General features: G+C 48.4%; 1 pseudogene; it reads right to left on the minus strand.

Moving 5' to 3' along the window:
• Nucleotides 1-1,016: 1,016 nt before the first annotated feature.
• Nucleotides 1,017-17,856, minus strand: LOC123408671 (annotated as a pseudogene).
• Nucleotides 17,857-22,704: the final 4,848 nt, after the last annotated feature.

The raw sequence follows: 22,704 nt of genomic DNA on the forward strand, positions 1-22,704 counted from the left end.
GAAGGTTGTTCGGAGTCCTGGATGAGATCTCAGACATGGCGAGGAGCTTCGAAATGGTCCAGAGGTAAATATTCATAAATAGAAAGTTTCGTTTTGGTCACCAGAAAGATTTTGGGCAGCACCGATAGTGTACCAATCGGAAGGGTTTTGGGGTCCACCAGAATGGGCCAACCTGCCCCGGAGGGACCAGATGGGCTGATAGGGGTGCGCAACAGCCCCTCGTGGGCTAGGTGCCCCTCCCACCTAGGCCCATGCGTCTCGATGGTGGAGGACCAAGCCCATAGGGGTGGCGCCACCCTAACTTGGGTGCCAAGCCACCTCCTTGGCCGTCGCCCCCACCCTAGGGGAAAACCCTGGCCGACCCTCCTCCACACCTCCTCCTATATATATGAGAAGAGAGGGAGGCACCAACACCCCAAGCCTTGGTGGCGCACTCCCTCTCTCTAGATCAGTTTTCTTCTCCCATCGCATCTGCGACAACGCTTGGCGAAGCCCTACTGAGATCGCACAACCACCACCATCTGAGGGAGTCCGGGATTAATGGGTCCTCGAGCGGACGACTTACTATGAAGAGGTCGGCCTCACGGACTTTGCCTATGATGGGTCGGGATGTGCTATTGTCCCGTATTTGAGAAGGAGAACCCCGAAGATTGGCATGGCGACCAAGTAAAATAGACTAGGTCGGTTTCATGTAACTCTAGGCTCCCCCGGTTACTTTATAAACCAGTAGGGTTGTCCATGTAGACGGATATTTCCAAGTAGGGTTTAGTATACATGATCTCGAGGTACACTCCGTAATCATCATCCACATCAATAAAATTGAGCAGAACGTAGGGTTTTACCTCCTGAAGAGGGCCAGAACCTGGGTAAACATTGTTTGCCCCTCTCTCGTTCAACCCATTGATATAAGGTCCACAGTTCGGGCCCCCTACCCGAGATCTGCCGGTTTTGACGCTGACATTGGTGCTTTGATTGAGAGTTCCACTAATTGGATCACCAAAGGATCGATGGTGCGCCTAGTCATCAGCGAAGAGATCATTAATAGGGATGTCTTCGTCCCCGGACAAATCTTCACCGTCGGAGGCATGGTTCTCCACGCCGATCCAGCCGGCCACCTCGGTCTGGTCAAGAACTTTCCCTCAGTCAGGAAGTTAGGTTCGGGAACCTAGAGTTCACCACTAACCCCCGAGGAGATCTTGCATTAACAAGACTCTTCACTCCACTCAAGGAACTCGCGGCCCCCGACACTCTGGCGTTGGGAGCTGCAGACCTCACCATCGGGACAACCTTCATCCCCACCTCGGCCTTAGAGCCCGGCGCGGTGAACACATCGGAGCGCATATTGACCGAGAACACTCTGGAAGCGACCTCGAGCGACACCAGGGGATCAGCAACATGGGTTGAACTCGAACAATCAAGCGGTGCCAGCCCCACTGAAATCCCCATGTTACACAAGCTACTCCATCAGATGCAAGTCATGGGGATGACGAACGACCAAATTACGGTCTGTGACTAGATCGGACTTAGACCCGACAATAGGGAAATCTATATCCCACCCAATACGCACCTGACAAAGATCGTCGAGTGCCTAGGCACGGGCTCCCCGCATCGATCACCTAAGCAGAGGACAGTCTATGTCCCGGACATCGGTCTTTCGGACTTATCCAGCAGTCCGGAAAATCCATCTCACCCTGACAACGCGTCAGGGGCAGCGGCAGGCCCAGCATGCAACCTAGTCGGGAATGCAACCATCGAGGTTTCCCTGCCCGCAAATCACAGGAATCCAAAATATTTCCCCACCCACCACACTGAGCATAATACGGAAGAGTATAGCTCTCCGGGCATGTTTGAAGTCACGCAGAAGCCAGGGGAATCAGTAGACCACTTTTGGGACAGATTCCTCTTCGGCAATAAGACCAGAGGCCGCGACAAGTGGGAGCTTATTCACACTTTCCAACAGCATTGCCACGATGAGGGCATCCTCAACGCCCTCTCCCATCGCTGGATTAAATCCTTCACCAAGCTGTCGAGCATAGTGCTCAAATAGTGCGCTAGGGAAAGTACATTGCAAATTCAGCAAATGTGCAACGACCCTAGCCTCGCCAGACCAATTCGGACAAGATGCACACCCTCTATTATAGGGTCGTTGCAACCGGAAACTCGGCAAAAATAACTTGGACGTGGGCTAAATCAGTCCTCAACGTACTACTAGATAAGCCATGCCCCATACATCATGCCCCGCCTGAATCAAGCTCCACCGATAGCCTTAGAGCACGTTGGGTCCTTAGGTAGGTCGCAAAAAGCAGAGAGACTATCCTCATCATGACACCCTCGAAGCACCAGACAATGGCACCGCCTGGTACAACCAAAGAGATCTTAACGATCGATGAGATGTTCACCTCAAAAAATCAAAGAAAGAGAGCCTTTCGGGAGCTCCATCAAATCCATCGTGTAGCAGCGGCAAACCCATGGTCAAACACACCTATCACGTTCGACCAGGGCGATGAGCCGATGGCCAGTACAGGTTGGGTACCTGTCGCCCTAGTCCTAAACCCCATAGTCGATGGATTCAGACTCAACAAAGTACTGATGGAGGGGGGAAGCGGCCTCAACCTCATTTATGAGGACACACTTGAAAAAATGAAGTTCGGCCGATCTAGAATCAAGCCGAGCACAACCACCTTCCTGTCGGGGAACGTCGCATGGGAAACAAAAAATTTCCTACGCGCACGAAGACCTATCATGGTGATGTCCATCTACGAGAGGGGATGGGTGATCTACGTACCCTTGTAAACCGTACAGCAGAAGCATTAGTGAATGCGGTTGATGTAGTGGAACGTCCTCACGTCCCTCGATCCGCCCCACGAACTATCCCGCGATCAGTCCCACGATCTAGTGCGGAACGGACGGCACCTCCGCGTTCAGCACACGTACAGCTCGACGATGATCTCGGCCTTCTTGATCCAGCAAGAGAGACAGAGAGGTAGAAGAGTTCTCCGGCAGCGTGACGGCGCTCCGGAGGTTGGTGATGATCTTGTCTGAGCAGGGCTCCGCCCGAGCTCCGCAGAAACGCAATCTAGAGGAAAACCGTGGAGGTATGTGGTCGGGCTGCCATGGAAAAGTCGTCTCAAATCAGCCCTAAAACCTCCGTATATATAGGTGGGAGAGGGGGGACCTTGCCTTGGGGTCGCCCGAGCCAAAGGGGGGAAGGACTCCGCCCCAAACCGAGTCCTACTTGGTTTGGTGGGTGGAGTCCTTCTTTCCTTTCCCACCTCCTCCTTTTTTTTCTTTTCACTTTGATTTTTCTTCCGATGCGCATAGGGCCCTTTTGGGCTGTCCCACCAGCCCACTAAGGGCTGGTGCGCCACCCTCAAGGCCTATGGGCTTTCCCGGGGTGGGTTGCCCCCCCCCCCGGTGAACTCCCGGAACCATTCGTCATTCCCGGTACATTCCCGGTAACTCCGAAAACCTTCCGGTAATCAAATGAGGTCATCCTATATATCAATCTTCGTTTCCGGACCATTCCGGAAACCCTCGTGACGTCCGTGATCTCATCCGGGACTCCGTAGAACATTCGGTAACCAACCATATAACTCAAATACGCATAAAACAACGTCAAACCTTAAGTGTGCAGACCCTGCGGGTTCGAGAACTATGTAGACATGACCCGAGAGACTCCTCGGTCAATATCCAATAGAGGGACCTGGATGCCCATATTGGATCCTACATATTCTATGAAGATCTTATCGTTTGAACCTCAGTGTCAAGGATTCATATAATTCCGTATGTCATTCCCTTTGTCCTTCGGTATGTTACTTGCCCGAGATTCGATCGTCAGTATCCGCATACCTATTTCAATCTCGTTTACCGGCAAGTCTCTTTACTCGTTCCGTAATACAAGATCCCGCAACTTACACTAAGTCACATTGCTTGCAAGGCTTGTGTGTGATGTTGTATTACCGAGTGGGCCCCGAGATACCTCTCCGTCACACGGAGTGACAAATCCCAGTCTTGATCCATACTAACTCAACGAACACCTTCGGAGATACCTATAGAGCATCTTTATAGTCACCCAATTACGTTAAGACGTTTGATACACACAAAGTATTCCTCCGGTGTTAGTGAGTTATATGATCTCATGGTCATAGGAACAAATACTTCACACGCAGAAAACAGTAGCAACAAAATGACATGATCAACATGCTACGTCTATTAGTTTGGGTCTAGTCCATCACGTGATTCTCCTAATGACGTGATCCAGTTATCAAGAAACAACACCTTGTTCATAATCAGAAGACACTGACTATCTTTGATCAACTGGCTAGCCAACTAGAGGCTTGCTAGGGACAGTGTTTTGTCTATGTATCCACACTTGTAAATGAGTCTTCATTCAATACAATTATAGCATGGATAATAAACAATCATCTTGATACAGGAATTATAATAATAACTATATTTATTATTGCCTCTAGGGCATAATTCCAACAGTCTCCCACTTGCACTAGAGTCAATAATCTAGCCCTCACATCATCATGCGAATTACATTGTAATAAATCTAACACCCATACAGTTCTGGTGTTGATCATGCTTTGGACGTGGAAGAGGTTTAGTCAGCGGGTCTGCTACATTTAGATCCGTGTGCACTTTGCATATATTTACGTCCTCTCCTTCGACGTAGTCGCGGATGAGGTTGAAGCGTCGTTTGATGTGTCTGGACTTTTTGTGAAACTGTGGTTCCTTTGCTAAGGCAATGGCACCCGTGTTGTCATAGAACAAGGTTATTGAATTCAGTGCGCTTGGCACCACTCCAAGATCCGTCATGAACTGCTTCATCCAGACACCCTCCTTAGCCGCCTCCGAGGCAGCCATGTACTCCGCTTCACATGTAGAATCTGCTACGACGCTTTGCTTGGAACTTCACCAGCTTACCGCACCCCCATTAAGAATAAATACGTATCCGGTTTGCGACTTAGAGTCGTCCGGATCTGTGTCAAAGCTTGCATCGACGTAACCTTTTATGGCGAGCTCTTCGATACCTCCATACACGATAAACATCTCCTTAGTCCTTTTCAGGTACTTCAGGATATTCTTGACCGCCGTCCAGTGATCCATTCCTGGATTACTCTAGAACCTACCTGCCATACTTATGGCCAGGCTAACGTCCGGTCTAGTGCACAACATTGCATACAAGATAGAGCCTATGGCTGAAGCATAGGGGACGGAGCGCATATGCTCTCTATCCTCATCAGTTGCTAGGCACTGAGTCTTACTCAATCTCGTACCTTGTAAAACTGGCAAGAACCCCTTCTTGGACTGTTCCATTTTGAACCTCTTCAAAACTTTATCAAGGTATGTGCTTTGTGAAAGTCCTATCAGGAGTTTTGATCTATCCCTATAGATCTTAATGCCTAGAATGTAAGAAGCTTCTCCTAGGTCCTTCATAGAGAAACTTTTATTCAAGTAATCCTTTATGCTCCCCAAAAACTCTATGTTGTTTCCAATCAACAATATGCCATCCACATATAATATTAGAAACGCCACAGAGCTCCCACTCACTTTCTTGTAAATACAAGATTCTCCAACCACTTGTATAAACCCAAATGCTTTGATCACCTCATCAAAGCGTTTGTTCCAACTCCGAGATGCTTGCACCAGTCCATAAATGTATCGCTGGAGCTTGCACACCTTGTTAGCATTCTTAGGATCGACAAAACCTTCGGGTTGCATCATATACAATTCTTCCTTAAGGAACGCCGTTTTGACATCCATCTGCCAGATTTCATAATCGAAAAATGCAGCTATTGCTAACATGATTCTGACGGACTTAAGCATCACTACGGGTGAGAATGTCTCATCGTAGTCAACTCCTTGAACTTGTGAAAAAGCCTTTGCCACAAGTCGAGCTTTATAAACGGTCACATTGCCGTCAGCGTCCGTCTTCCTCTTAAAGATCCATTTGTTCTGAATAGCCTTGCGGCCCTCAGGCAGTACCTCCAAAGTCCACACTTTGTTCTCATACATGGATCCTATCTTGGACTTCATGGCTTCTAGCCATTTGTTGGAATCTGGGCCCACCATTGCTTCTTCATAATTTGCAGGTTCATTGTTGTCCAGCAACATGATTTGACAAGACGGGATTACCGTACCACTCTGGAGCAGCACGTGATCTCGTCGACCTACGTGGTTCGACGGAAACTTGAACCGGAGTTTCATGATCATTATCATTAACTTCCTCCTCAACCGGCGTCGCAATGACAGAGGTTTCCCCTTGCCCTGCGCCACCATCCAGAGGGATGAGAGGTTCGACAACCTCGTCAAGTTCTATCTTCCTCCCACTCAATTCTCTCGAGTGAAACTCCTTCTCGAGAAAAGCTCCGTTTTTAGCAACAAACACTTTGCCCTCGGATTTGAGATAGAAGGTGTACCCAACTGTCTCTTTTGGGTAACCTATGAAGACGCACTTTTCCGCTTTGGGTTCCAGCTTTTCAGGCTGAAGCTTTTTGACATAAGCATCACATCCCCAAACTTTAAGAAACGACAACTTTGGCCATCTGCCATACCACAGTTCGTATGGTGTCGTCTCAACGGATTTTGATGGTGCCCTATTTAAAGTGAATGCAGCTGTTTCTAATACATAACCCCAAAACGATAACGGCAAATTGGTAAGAGACATCATAGACCGCACCATCTCTAATAAAGTACGATTACGACGTTCGAACACACCATTACGCTGTGGTGTTCCAGGCGGTGTTAACTGTGAAACAATTCCACGTTGTCTTAAGTGAGCACCAAACTTGAAACTCAGATATTCACCCCCACGATCAGACCGTAGGAACTTGATCTTCTTGTTACGATGATTTTCAACTTCACTCTGAAATTGCTTGAACTTTTCAAATTTTCAGACTTGTGCTTCATTAAGTAGACATAACCATATCTACTTAAATCGTCAGTGAAGGTGAGAAAATAACGATATCCGCCGCGTGCCTCTACGCTCATCGGACCACACACATCGGTATGTATGATTTCCAACAAGTCACTTGCACGCTCCATTGTTCCGGAGAACGGAGTTTTAGTCATCTTGCCCATGGGGCATGGTTCGCACGTGTCAAGTGAATCAAAGTCAAGTGACTCCAAAAGTCCATCGGCATGGAGTTTCTTCATGCGCTTTACACCAATATGACCTAAGCGGCAGTGCCATAAAAATATGGCGCTATCATTGTTAACTCTAACTCTTTTGGTCTCAATGTTATGTATTTGTGTATCGCTATCAAGATTCAATATGAACAATCCTCTCACATTGGGTGCATGACCATAAAAGATGTTACTCATAGAAATAGAACAACCATTATTCTCTGACTTAAAAGAGTAACCGTCTCGCAATAAACAAGATCCAGATATAATGTTCATGCTCAACGCAGGCACTAAATAACAATGATTCAAGTTCATAACTAATCCTGATGGTAACTGAAGTGAAACTGTGCCGACGGCGATTGCATCAACCTTGGAACCATTTCCTACGCGCATCGTCACTTCATCTTTCGCCAGCCTTCGTCTATTCCGCAGTTCCTGTTTCGAGTTGCAAATATGAGCAACAGAACTGGTATCGAATACCCAGGCACTACTACGAGAGCTGGTTAAGTACACATCAATAACAGGTATATCAAATATACCTGATTTTTCTTTGGCCGCCTTCTTATCTGCCAGATCATGGGGCAATTGCGCTTCCAGTGACCCATACCCTTGCAATAGTAACACTCTGTTTCAGGCTTAGGTCCAGCTTTGGGTTTCTTCGTCGGATTGGCAATAGGCTTGCTGCTCTTCTTTGAATTACCCTTCTTGCCTTTGCCGTTTCTCTTAAAACTAGTGGTCTTATTCACCATCGACACTTGATTCTCTTTACGGAGTTCAGACTCTCCGACTTTCAACATCGCAAACAACTCGCCGGGAGACTTGTTCATCCCTTGCATTTTGTAGTTCAACACAAAGCCTTTATAGCTTGGCGGCAGTGATTGAAGGATTCTGTCAGTGATAGCTTCTTGCGGGAGTTCAATCCCCAGCTCAGCTAGACGGTTTCAGTACCCAGACATTTTGAGCACATGTTCACTGACAGACGAGTTCTCCTCCATCTTTCAAGCATAGAATTTATCGGAGGTCTCATACCTCTTGATCCGGGCGTTCTTCTGAAAGATAAACTTCAACTCCTGGAACATCTCAAATGCTCCATGACGCTCAAAGCGACGTTGAAGTCCCGGTTCTAAGCCATACAAGACTGCACATTGAACTACTGAGTAGTCCTCCTTACGTGCTAACCAAGCGTTCTTAACATCCTGACCAGCCGTAGCGGGTGGTTCATCTCCTAGCGCAGCATTAAGGACATAATCCTTCTTCCCAGCTTGTAAGATTAGCTTAAGATTACGAGCCCAGTCTACAAAGTTGCTTCCATCATCTTTCAACTTAGCTTTCTCTTGGAACGTATTAAAATTCAGGGTGACTGTCGCGTGAGCCATGATCTACAACACAAATATATTCAAAGTGGACTTAGACTATGTTCAAGATAATTAGAGTTTAACTTAATCAAATTATTCGCTAAACTCCCACTCAAAAAGTACATCTCTCTAGTTATTTGAGTGGTTCATGATCCACTGACACTAGCTCAAGTCCGATCATCACATGAGTTGAGTATAGTTTCAGTGGTAAGCATCCCTATGCTAATCATATCATCTATATGATTCATGATCAACCTTTCGGTCTCATGTGTTCTGAGGCCATGTCTGCACATGCTAGGCTCGTCAAGCTTAACCCGAGTGTTCCGCGTGCGCAACTGTTTTGCACCCGTTGTATGTGAACGTTGAGTCTATCACACCCGATCATCACGTGGTGTCTCGAAACGACGAACTGTAGCAACGGTGCACAGTCGGGGAGAACACAATTTCGTCTTGAAATTTTAGTGAGAGATCACTTCATAATGCTACCGTCGTTCTAAGCAAAATAAGGTGCATAAAAGGATTAACATCACATGCAATTCATAAGTGACATGATATGGCCATCATCACGTGCTCCTTGATCTCCATCACCAAAGCACCGGCACGATCTTCTTGTCACCGGCGCCACACCAAGATCTCCATCAACGTGTCGCCATCGGGGTTGTCGTGCTACTCATGCTATTACTACTAAAGCTACATCCTAGCAAAAATAGTAAACGCATCTGCAAGCACAAACATTAGTATAAAGACAACCCTATGGCTCCTGCCGGTTGCCGTACCATCGACGTGCAAGTCGATATTATCTATTACAACATGATCATCTCATACATCCAATATATCAAATCACATAGTTGGCCATATCACATCACAAGCATACCCTACAAAAACAAGTTAGACGTCCTCTAATTTTGTTGTTGCCGGTTTTGCGTGGTGACCATGGGTATCTAGTAGGATCGCATCTTACTTACGCAAACACCACAACGGAGATATATGAGTTTCTATTTAACCTCATCCAAGGACCTCCTCGGTCAAATCTGATTCAACTAAAGTTGGAGAAACCGACACTTGCCAGTCATCTTTGAGCAACGGGGTTACTCGTAGCAATGAAACCAGTCTCTCGTAAGCGTACGAGTAATGTCGGTCCAAGCCGCTTCAATCCAACAATACCGCGGAATCAAGAAAAGACTGAGGAGGGGAGCAAAACGCACATCACCGCCCACAAAAAATTTTGTGTTCTACTCGAGAAGACATCTACGCATGAACCTAGCTCATGATGCCACTGTCGGGGAACGTCGCATGGGAAACAAAAAATTTCCTACGCGCACGAAGACCTATCATGGTGATGTCCATCTATGAGAGGGGATGAGTGATCTACGTACCCTTGTAGACCGTATAGCAGAAGCCTTAGTGAACGCGGTTATTGTAGTGGAACGTCCTCACGTCCCTCGATCCGCCCCGCGAACTATCCCGCGATCAGTCCCACGATCTAGTGCCGAACGGATGGCACCTCCGCGTTCAGCACACGTACAACTCGACGATGATCTCGGCCTTCTTGATCCAGCAAGAGAGACGGAGAGGTAGAAGAGTTCTCCGGCAGCGTGACGGCACTCCGGTTGTTGGTGATGATCTTGTCTCAGCAGGGCTCCGCCCGAGCTCTGCAGAAACGCAATCTAGAGGAAAAACCGTGGAGGTATGTGGTCGGGCTGCCGTGGAAAAGTCGTCTCAAATCAGCCCTAAAACCTCCGTATATATAGGTGGGAGAGGGGGGATCTTTCCTCGGGGCTCAAGGAGCAACAAGGGGGTCGGCCGAGCCAAAGGGGGGAAGGACTCCCCCCCAAACCGAGTCCTACTTGGTTTGGTGGGTGGAGTCCTTCTTTCCATTCCCACCTCCTCCTTTTTTTCTTTTCTCTTTGATTTTTCTTCCAATGCGCATAGGGCCCTTTTGGGCTGTCCCACCAGCCCACTAAGGGCTGGTGCGCCACCCTCAAGGCCTATGGGCTTCCCCGGGGTGGGTTGCCCCCCCGGTGAACTCCTGGAACCATTCGTCATTCCCGGTACATTCCCGGTAACTCCGAAAACCTTCCGGTAATCAAATGAGGTAATCCTATATATCAATCTTCGTTTCCGGACCATTTCGGAAACCTTCGTGACGTCCGTGATCTCATTCGGGACTCCGAACAACATTCGGTAACCAACCATATAACTCAAATACGCATAAAACAACGTCGAACCTTAAGTGTGCAGACCCTGCGGGTTCGAGAACTATGTAGACATGACCCGAGAGACTCCTCGGTCAATATCCAATAGCGGGACCTGGATGCCCATATTGGATCCTACATATTCTACGAAGATCTTATTGTTTGAACCTCAGTGCCAAGGATTCAGATAATCTCGTAGGTCATTCCCTTTGTCCTTCGGTATGTTACTTGCTCGAGATTCGATCGTCGGTATCCGCATACCTATTTCAATCTCGTTTACCGGCAAGTCTCATTACTCGTTCCGTAATACAAGATCCCGCAACTTACACTAAGTCACATTGCTTGCAAGGCTTGTGTGTGATGTTGTATTACCGAGTGGGCCCCGAGATACCTCTCCGTCACACGGAGTGACAAATCCCAGTCTTGATCCATACTAACTCAACGAACACCTTCGGAGATACCTGTAGAGCATCTTTATAGTCACCCAGTTACGTTGCGACGTTTGATACACACAAAGTATTCCTCCGATGTTAGTGAGTTATATGATCTCATGGTCATAGGAACAAATACTTGACACGCAGAAAACAGTAGCAACAAAATGACACGATCAACATGCTACGTCTATTAGTTTGGGTCTAGTCCATCACGCGATTCTCCTAATGACGTGATCCAGTTATCAAGCAACAACACCTTGTTCATAATCAGAAGACACTGACTATCTTTGATCAACTGGCTAGCCAACTAGAGGCTTGCTAGGGACAGTGTTTTGTCTATGTATCCACACATGTAAATGAGTCTTCATTCAATACAATTATAGCATGCATAATAAACAATCATCTTGATACAGGAATTATAATAATAACTATATTTATTATTGCCTCTAGGGCATAATTCCAACACTTCCGAGGTATTGTCGCCGGGAGAGAGGCCCGCTACACAGGACGAGTAGCGCTCGAAGTGGTATTCGGTATGCCTGATAATTACCAATCCGAAGAGCTACTCTTTCATATCGTCCCGTTCCACAACAATTATCACACACTCCTGGGACGTGATGCCTTCACACGGTTCCAGGCCATACCGCATTATGGGTACATGAGACACAAAATGTCAGGGCCAAACGGAGTGATCACAGTAAACAATGACCCCAAAAGAGCCCTCCGGGCCGAAAAAATGGCATCCCTTGCCCTGGAATTGCTGGCAGCGACCCTTGCCGCAGAAAAACTCAAAACACTACGTGTCGTGGTAGACAAAAACGACGTGATCCTCGACAAGCGGCCCAAGTCCACATCCTTTGAACCAGCCGACGAAATCAGCAAATTCCACGTACACCCGGCGGATCCCAATAAAACAGCGTCAATTGGGCCACAACTGGAGCCTAGAATCGACGAAGCACTACGCGCTTTTGTACGTGAAAATTGGGACATATTTTCTCGACACCCATCAGACATGCCAGGAATACCTCACGGGCTGGCACAGCACATCCTCAAGATAATCGCCGGTTTCAAACCTGTCAAACACGCCTTGCGCCAATTTTCCGAACCTAGACACCAAGTTATGGGTGAAGAGCTCACCAAGTTACTGGAAGCCGGTTTCATCAGGGACATTAAACACCTTGACTGGTTGGCAAACCTGGTCATGGTACCAAAGAAGGATAAATCCTGGCCGCTATGTGTCATTTTAAAGACCTAAACAAACCCTGCCCCAAGGACCCCTTTTTGTTGCCCCGAATAGATCAAATTATCGACGGCACCGCCGACCATGATTCCCTATGCTTCCTCGACGCCTACTCTGGATGCCATCAGATCAAAATGAGGGAATCCAATCATGCAACAACCACATTTATAACACCCTACATGCCATTCTGTTTTAACACAATGCATTCGGGCTAAAAAACGCGGGCGCCACTTATCAACGCATGATTCAGACTTGCTTGGGGAACAAATCAGAAAAATAGTAGAAGCATATGTATACGATGCGGTCGTCAAGACCACACACGTCAACCAGCTGGTGGACGACCTCAGGGAGACCATTGCCAACTTATAGGAGTATGACATTTGGCTTAATCCGGTTAAATGCGTCTTCGGCGTCGCCATCGGCAAACTCCTTGGATTTATAATATCGCAAAGTGGAATCGAAGCTAATCTGGCCAAAATACGAGCATTGTCATAGCTCAGGATACCAACAGAGCTACAACACGTCCAAAAGCTGTAACGGTGTGTGGCGGCCCTAAGTTGATTTATACCTCGTCGAGGCGAGAAGGCCCTCACTATATGGGTTGCTAAAGAAAACCAAATATTTCAAGTGGACCGATGAGGCCACATCGGCTCTGGAGGACATCAAGGCCATATTAGCCAGCAACCCCATACTAGCAGCACCCTTCACAGGGGAGCCGATGCTGCTATACATCTCGGCCACCAATCAAGTCGTCAGCGCGGTGCTCGTCTTAGAACAATAAGGTGAGGGCCAACAACTATGGATTCAAAGGCCGGTCTACTATGTATCCGAAGTTCTCACCCCATGCAAAACCAGGTACCCACATCACCAAAATATCGCCTATACAACGTTCATGGCATCAAGGAAGCTTCGATACTATATCCAGGAGTGCAGACACTTTGACTTTTTAAGTTCCGCTGAACGATATTATCAACAATAAGGATGCCACTAGCCAAATAGAAAAATGGGTCATCGAGCTCCTGCCTTCTGAGATCACCTACAAACCACGATGGGCTATCAAATCTCAGGACCTGGCCGACTTCATGGCTGAATGGACCGAGGCCAAACTTCCCACAGAGTATAACACTTATGCTCATTGGACCATGTATTTCGACGGGTCCAAAACTCTCGCCTGACTGGGGGTTGTAGTGATTATCACATCCCCCATCGGGGATAATGTTCGTTACGTCCAACAGATGATGTACGCTGATTGAAACAACGCAGCCGAAAAAGAAGCCATGCTACACAATCTTCGCATGGCAGCCTCAATGGGCATTCAAGGGCTCGAAGTATGAGGAGACTCTAATCTTGCCATTTCCCAAATCAATGGCAAATTCGACGCAGAAAATCCAGAAAGGTGGCTTATAGGAATGTTGTCCTCAAAATATCGGCACAATTCAAAGGATTAGAGTCCATCATGTCTCAAAAGACAACGGCCAAGCAGCGGACGTTCTCACCCGCTTAGATGCAAAGCGTGACCCCATCCCTAGCAACATCTTTCTGGAGCAGTTGTTCAAGACATCCGTAGCATGGCAAGACGAGACGGTCCGCACAGGGGTTGACAACGAAGTGCAGGTGGTAACCCCAGCGACAAAGCGTGACGATCAAGTCATCGGCAGGTCTCCAAGCGAAGAAACACCCTAACCCCATGAGGTCATGGCCATAATTGCGCTATGGACCGAACCACTCCTTGCTTATCTATTATGCAAGGAGCGGCTTGACGACAAAACCGAGGCGCGACGTATCATTCGTTGATCAAAGGCTTATAAGGTCCACGAAGGCGAGCTATATAAGAAGAGCACCACAGGAGTACTCCAGTGGTGCATATATGAGGACGAAGGTAGACAGATTTTGGCCGAGGTACACGCCGGCATGGTCGATCACCACACAGTAGCACGGGACCTGGTCAGCAAGGCTTTTCGAGCTGGCTTCTTCTGGCCGACGGCCCGAGAGGATGCCCACGCACTCGTTCAACATTGTACATGGTGTCAACTCTTTGCAAACCAAATCCACATGCCCCCAACAGCTCTTCGCACAATTCGGATCACTTGGCCCTTCGCGGTCTGGGGTGTGGATATGGTCGGCCCACTTAAATGGGGGACCAAGAGAAAGAAATACCTCCTGGTTATGGTTGACAAATTCACCAAATGGATCGAAGCAAAGCCGGTCACCTCGGCAAAGGCTAAACCAGTAATCAAATTCATCTCAAGTGTCGTACACCATTATGGTGTTCCGCGGAGCATAATAAAGACAACGGATCCAATTTCACTACCCAAGAGGTAAAGATTGGTGCGCAAACTTGGGCATAAACCTCGATTATGCTTCCGTATACCACCCGCACACCAATGGACAAGTCGAAAGAGTCAACGGGCACATTATGAGCAGTACTAAACCCAGGTTGGTCCACTCCCTTCAATATAACGATTGCCAATGGGTGGAGGAGCTCGACTCTGTGCTATGGGGCTTGCGCACCACCCCGAATCGATCCACAGGATACACCCCCTTTTTATGCTGTACAGGGCTAAAGCAGTCCTCCCGTGTGACATTATACACGACGCACCTCGTGTGCATATGTATGAGGAAAATGAAGTCGAGCTAGATCGGCAAGACAACCTAGATGCATTGGAAGGCAAGCGTGACATAGCTCTGGCCCGATCAACTTTTTTATCAACAACAAGCTCGGCGCTATGAGAATAGGGAAGTCCGGGCAAAGGCATATAACATGGGAGCACTCGTCCTACGCCTCCCCGAGAAGCAGAAGCATAAACTTCACCCTAAGTGGCAGGGTCCTTTTATAATCGATGAAATCCTAACAGGAGGAGCGTATCGCGTGCGCAAATCCAAAGACAACTGTCTCGAGCCGAACCCGTGGAATGTAGCTCGCCTTCGGCGTTTTCACGGCTAGACCATTATCATCCTCCCTTTTTCGTCACTTTGTTTTTCCCGTATCGCCCACATATTTTATTTTTTCCTATAGGGATAATTAGTTATTCTCGCGGCATGTTCGGCTTAACTAAACACCCTCGTACATTTACCAAATTATTTGTGTTAAATGGAATGAACAAGTAGAACCTGGGTGCTTCCTAAAGAAGATGTTCAAAATATTTTTCATACCTATTTGTTCATGTATACATCTTGAAATAAAAACATCATTTCTTGCCATTGTATGCATCAATTGTACTTAAGATTTTAGCAATGCTGGGTTGCCTCGCTCCTATGCTTACTCTCTACGTTCCGGATGTATTCGGCTAGATGGTAAAGGTAGCAGCGCTGCGATTTTTACGACCGGTTCACTCAGACACATACCTCACATGGGTAAAGCCAAAAGCTAGCGCTTCTAGAGATACAACTTGATCGGCTAGGACGATGCCCACCTATTCGGCAAATTTTGCATCATGAAACCGATGGCCGTATTGAGCGGATAAAACAACCATACCAACTACAACCTTTGTAGCACTCTCGAAAAAAGAAACCCGTTAAGGAACTATTTTTTCCGGAAGATGTTTCTTACGTCTAGTCGTAATATAACATAATCCACCTGTATACTTTTGTTTGTTAGTACCACATGGCCAGATTGCCTAGTTATTGGAAATTTGATTCCTACCTTTGCAGCATACAAAGTATGAAACAATGCCTAGTTTATAACAGGGGAGGTAGAAGCCGATGGCTAGTTAATGACATAATTTTCAAAATATTGAGGGAGGTGCTTTGACACACAAATATCATTACAGGTAATTACACGCTTGGTGATTTATCTAGTTGCTCTATTATAGCATCTAATGCGCAGTCCTCGTACGGCAAGCGTGCGGCGGGCATCACTTGATCGTACGCGAGATGTGGACGAATCTCCTTCCCATCTGGTCCTAGTGGTCCAACTCGGGTCATGTGCTTAGGATCTAGGCAGGTAAAGCGCGTCTTCACTATAGCCCATGCCTCCCGAGCTCATTCTTGGTAGGCCGAGGTCTTCCACAATTCGAAATGATTGTGTGCTCGGGTAAATTGTTCGGCAAGAACGGCCATCCCTCGTGGAGATTTTTGGTTCGGCCATAAAGCTCGGACCATACTACGCATAGCCTTCCACGCACGCTCATGAACAATAGACATTTCCTTCATCAGGTACCCCCAAAGGAAGTGGCCTCCTCCTCAGAACGCCCAATCAAAAGACCTAATCCAAAGGAGGAACAAATTTTCATGATCAACACCATAAAAGTTGAACCAGTTCCAGGTCAGAGCTTTACTTATAGAACATGACGCCTTTCAATTTTTGGTTCTCTTCTCGACTCAGCACAAATTGAGTTTTCAAACTCTCAACTTCCTCGGCTTGTTTTTGTTCTCTTCCTTGAGAATGTTGTTTTCTTCATGGCATCGCCTCACTCCGCGCTAGTCGGCTTCAAGCTGCGATTTGGCATATCGCTAAGCTTCTCGAGAGGATATCCACATGTTTTTTGCATTTGGCCTATTGATTCACCTTCTATAACAAATTTTTTGGCTATGAACATATATTTTAAGAAAATTCAGCATACTACAAGTCAACTCCCTTACCATGGGCTTCTGTAGTAAATTTCTTCACATCTTCCAGCTCGGCCCTACTGGCCTTTAAATCGGCCTGGCTCAGATGGAGATCTTTGGATAAACTCTCATTTTCCTCCTTCAAAGCCCGTAGATTGAAAAAGTACTTGTTGTTGACCCTTAATTTAGATGTCCCGACCAAATTAACGCTTGGGAGCTACAGGGTCCGAACTTTTGTTCGGATATTATGAAGTCGATAACTTACCTGTAGGTGGGCAGACACTTGCCCGACAACATCTTTAAGGCCAGCTCGCGCGGCTTCGAGGTACGCATCGGCCAAATTAAGAGCATTAAACTCTTGTCCAAAAAATACAGGATGACGTAGAGCCTCCTTCCAATGCTGATGATTCATGGCACTCTCGTATTCGGAGTTCGTTGACGACGGTCCGCCCGAACACTCTAGGGGCGGACCCGTGTTCGGTACTCCGGCGTCCACCGATGCTCTAGGGTTTGGTTGACTACCCAATACCTCGACATTGTCGACGGGCGGGGAATGTTGCGCATGTCTCCTACATTGGTCGGTCAAGGGTCATGAAATTACGGAAGGATAGATATCTCGTAAGGAATATAAGTAGGTACGTGTACCTTTTTGCCGATGGAGCAGTAGATGGGTTATCTCCCGCCACCTTTTGTTCAGGAAGTTCGTCCTCATTTGGCAAAAAACCCCGATCTTGTCCGGGGAGTGGTACGGCGAGCGCACCGACGACCCCTAGGTGCAGCCCCTCGTTGGGCTGTCATTTTGTTCTTACTCCCTGAAGAGGGAAGGGTACTAGGGTTGTCGGCTACAAGAGCTACCCTCTATTCATCAACTCCTACCTAGTAAAATACCCTATCCTCGAAAGAGATCGAAAGCTACGGGTCTTCATGAAACAGAGGAATGTCGTCACGGGCATAGTCCTCGGGTTGCGACGCAAGACATTTTACCGTCTCGATCCAGTGCTTCCAGGGCTACAAGGAAAGTTATAAGTTATAAATCAAATAATAAAGGGTGTGAACACGTGAAACTTTGCACATTAGAACACTTACGTATTTGAGGGGGTTGTATGCCGAATAACCTTCCTTGGTGAAGGGGTGGTTAAAATCTTCTCTTCCCCCTTTAAAGAGATCGGCTAGGATGGCCACTAAGGCTAGCTTGTCTTTTGGTCCTAGCCTTATGGATCGAGTGGAATCACTCATCCCGCTATAACACTGTGGCACCCCGATAGAGGGACGAAACACGCCTGACCCAAGGATTAGACCGGACGCACGCCAAAGACATGATACAACAAATCCAGGTAAAAATGGCTTTATTGATTATAATGGAGTATTACAATAATGTTGATTACAACAATATTACACAACTCCAATGCTAACTAAAGGGGGATAACAGTTGTCTTGATTCGGCGGTCTCGACGTCTCTGGCTGGGCTCCATAACGCACAAGACTGCCTAGGTTACGATCTAGCACGATGAGTCTTCTATTGCAACTGGCCACGTGAAGTCCAGGTGAGTACTTTGAATGTACTCGCAATACAGCCAAATACATAGCATCCAAACAAGCAGATGACAAAGCTAGCCCTATGTTTATAACTAATTATTCTAAGCATGGCATGGAATTAACAGGAAAACAGGGATCACGCATAGCATAACATGGATCAAGCATATAATCTACATAGTATGGCAAAGATCACGACAAGTGCTTCAATTATTTATGGTTACCAAGTGTCAACTTACTCTCTTCTGGGTTATCCCACAACCCTCGACATACTCGTAATCCAACCTGAACGGATCCAAACCCCATCCAAATCATATGGTCATCCGACCACTCATCATATAGCCATCTCCTGGCTAACATATCATACTCCCGACATCCTCTAATGTCCACACAAGATGAGTTCTTCCATCATTGTTATCATTGTTATGGTTGACCACCTAGTGAGGTCTGGACGGGCTGTCCAAAATACCGTGGACTCGGCTATTGGAATACATTCTTACACTCTACAGAGGTTGCGCACTTTACCCACACCATGGAGCACTGACCTCCTCATCCCATTTGGGTGGACCAGTATTGCTCCAACGAAACTTGTCTAACCCGTGACTTTTCCATCGTTCCACCGGCAATCATCCTACCCCGGAGACCTGCCCTGGGTGGCCCATGTGTCCTCATGACACCTGCTACCATCGTGGCCAAACTAAACTGTCCCAAACGGGGACGCCTATACAATACTCAACTGGCTCACAGAGTTATCACCGCCTACCTGATCAGGGTAGCGCGCGTGCATAACCCTCCCTCTTTGGAGGTACAGGTGTGTCGGGGATGCGAGGTCGACACCTATCGGAATCAATGTGAAACCTTGTGATCGTAGGGCGGGGAGAGGTGACGTGAAGAGCAGAGCAATCAGCACCCGACAAGCCTTTTTACCCAAGTTCGGGCTGCTTACGCGCAAAACCCTACGTCCTGCTTGTGTGGTTGTATTAAGCGTTTTTTTGTCGAATGTTACGGTGACCGTTGATGACCGTCTTATGGGTCGATGTCCAAATAGTCTAACCCTTTCGAAATGAGCTAAGGGCCTCTTTTTATAGGCAAAGGGGCCGCCTACAATGCTCGGTGGTAGGTTCATGAGGAGTTATAGTGAACCTAGGGCGGTTCTTATCCATCTACCGCTGTCACATGCATTTAATGTACGTCTTATCCTTGACAGCGATGTGATGGTGAAGACACGTATCCAGGTGTTTCGACACCTGGACGTTGCGCTGGCGCATGCGGAATGCGCTCGCACTTGGGGGCGGTGGCACTGTGGCAAGGGCGGTTTCCCACAAGTGGCCAGGCTCGTCATCCCGGCAAGGAGCTTGTCGGGGCCTTGAGTCTTCCTCCCGGCAAGGGAGCTTGCCGGGGGCTTCAGTCATCATCCCAGCAAGGGAGCTTTCGGGGTCTTGTACTTGGTGAATTCATCACACACACCAAATGGGCGCGGCTTAGGTCATTTTCCCAGCAAGGCAGGCTTGCCGAGGCCTTGATAATCTTGGGGGTTGCATCTTGACTGGATCGTGCCATGCTCTGCCAGCAGGGGCTCCTCGCGTCCGTGCACAAGTCTGGGGCACTAGGGACCCCAGTCTTTAGTGCACCGACATGAGCCCCCACGCCTGGGCCACACACGCATGCGAGGCGTTGTTGGGCCCTAAAGAGGTGCACGGGCTTTCGTGGCTGTATTCGATGGCAGTTGATTTTCCCCACATCGCGCATTGGACGCGCGAAGTTGGGGGGTTGTGCATGGAGTGTCCTTTTAACATTCTGAAACGCCTCTGCCACACGCCTGGAATGCGCAGTTATGGATGGACAGATGGTAGACGTGGCCTTAAAAGGCGCAGTAGTGGCTGGGGCCGCCCATACTTGCATTGGTGCGGTAGGGCGGTTCCCTGTTCGCCCGTGAGGACGAGCGATTGGGCGAGAGGGGTGGTGGCTTCTGGAGCAAGGGAGGCTAGCCCCCGCGCCCTGTCCTATAAATTAGGAGGGTTTGTGAGGGTTTTTGCTCACCCAACTCCTTCTGAATCCACCAACTCCTCATCCTTGGTCTTCCGAGTCTTCTTTTGTCTGTAGGTGGCGCTCGCCCCTAAGCATGGTTAGGGGATGGGGTCGGCCACCTTGGCCGCTAGGGTGGCGAGAGGATGTCGTTCGGATCATGCCACAGCTTCTGGGGGCGCAGCGGCAGAAGACGGCCCGAGTGCCCCTAGCGGAGGAAGGGCAAGGGGTCGCCGTCGTCGTGGAGGTCGAGGTCAGGGGAGGCGGAGCGCTACTCCAGTGTCTCCGCCTTCCCCAAGGCTTGCTCCTGTGGCGGTCCTCCATGCTGCTCAGGCGAGGCTGGAAGGCCTTCGCCCGTGCCCATCACCTCGAGGACGGGAATGTCCTCCGCTCTAAGCTGGGGGAGGCGGACATGGTGTCTATCAAGTTCTAGGGGTGCCCACGTGTGCTTCTCGGCTGCTGCAAAGATCGCTCGAGCGGCGGCGAGCGTCCCTCCCCGAGCGACCGCGACGAGGGGGACGACGGCGACAGTGGCGCTCTTAGCAGGTCGGGATCCCGGGGGGTCAAGTCGGAGTACGGCTCCCCGATCTCCGACTGACTACTGGCCCTGCCGCCGGCGCCCGCTCATGCCTCTCCCCCTCCTTGCCAGAGCCGACATGAATGCCTCGTCTTCGAGGCGATGTGACCATTGGCTCCGACCCCATCATCTCCTCTAGCTGTCTTGTCCTTCGGTGCTGCTCTCCATTGCGCAATGCTGGTCCGGGAGGGGCCAGCCTGGGTTATACCGGGGGCTGGCCCGCTTTTTGTCTTTTTGAACTTCACTCCTCCGCGTAGGTCGATCCTCGTCAAAAGATGGAGTCTTTAGGTTAGGATAACAATGCTTTGTAAGTGGAGTCAAATGTATCCATTCAAATGAATGAAAAGACTATTTTCCTTTTTCCTGATTCTATTCTTTGTATGATTCATCTTTGCATTTTCTGGGAGCTCGCCGGCAACTACCAGCAAGGCTTCTTTCCGCGTTTAGTGCAACCATAGAAATTGCCAAGCGATCGTTGAGACGAAATCAGGCGCTACGTACCCGCTTGCTCTGTTGATCAGGTTCGAAACAGTTTGAAGGCGCTCTGTGGCCGTTCAGGTAGCTTGAATGAGTTCGAAACAAAGACAAGGTGTACTGATTTTTGGAAAGGTCCCAGTATGCGCAGACTCCACACACAAAGATTGGAAACTTTTAAAGGGAAAATAGAGAATCTGTCTACTTCACATCTGAATCTTAAACTTAGAAACTTATCGGCTCACGCCGTGGTTGCATGGCGCTTGAATCTTTTGTCGGGGCGTCGGGGTCCCCGGCAAGCAGGAAATTACCGCTCCCGGCAGCTTTTTCTCCGGCAAAGACTTTTTGCCGACAGTCCGCGACCGTCGTTTGGAGAAAAAGTTGGCCAGGGTGTAACCCCTTTACTTTTCTCTTGCTAGGTTGTGCTTGCAGAGCCCACGAGCACATCTCGGGCGACGATACAACGCTCTCAAGGGCACAACACTTACGCTGGAGTGCGCGCCGGGGCTTCGGGACCGTTTGGCGCATCTTCAACGACTATGCATCACTCCGCAGAGGTGCGTCTGCTAGAGTATGCACCGAGGCCTCTGTGAAGCTCCCAGGTACGCACTCGACAGCTGCACGTTGGCCCTGAGCGACGCATTGACCTAACGGCGCCGCCTATGGAGCCTCCGCCTCCCTGCCTCGCGCTCACGCAGCAACGCGCTCGAGCATGGCTTGGGAAGCCATAGCAGAACAGAGCGTCCGCAGCGGTACGCCGTTTCCGGGGGAACTGCGGCGCAACGTTGTAAGTGCATCTAGTGCCCCTTAATGATTTTGGTGGTTTGAAGACTTATAGATTAAGTATCTAATGTGTTCATGAGTGTACACAGGATCTATATGTCGCTGAGGAGTTTGAAATATTCAATGAATATCGACCCCTGAAAATGTATGTCTTCGGCTGAAGAAAATGGTCTGAAGCTGAAGAATTGAATCGCGAAGAAATTGCGATGAAAGTAATACTCCTCATGAAGATATTGAAGATGAGGAATTCGGTGTGTTCTGAAGAAAACCAATCTGAAGACTTTGAAGCATGAAGATTTATTCTGTCTGTTTTATTTTCTTCACTTTTGAGTCATAGGAACACCGTACTGTTAAAGGGGGTCAAAGTACCACGTTAGAATGAATTTGCTCATGATGCTCAACCCAAGCC

The sequence above is a fragment of the Hordeum vulgare genome, chromosome 7H (assembly GCF_904849725.1).
Source record: "Hordeum vulgare subsp. vulgare chromosome 7H, MorexV3_pseudomolecules_assembly, whole genome shotgun sequence".
Classification (NCBI taxonomy): domain Eukaryota; kingdom Viridiplantae; phylum Streptophyta; class Magnoliopsida; order Poales; family Poaceae; genus Hordeum; species Hordeum vulgare.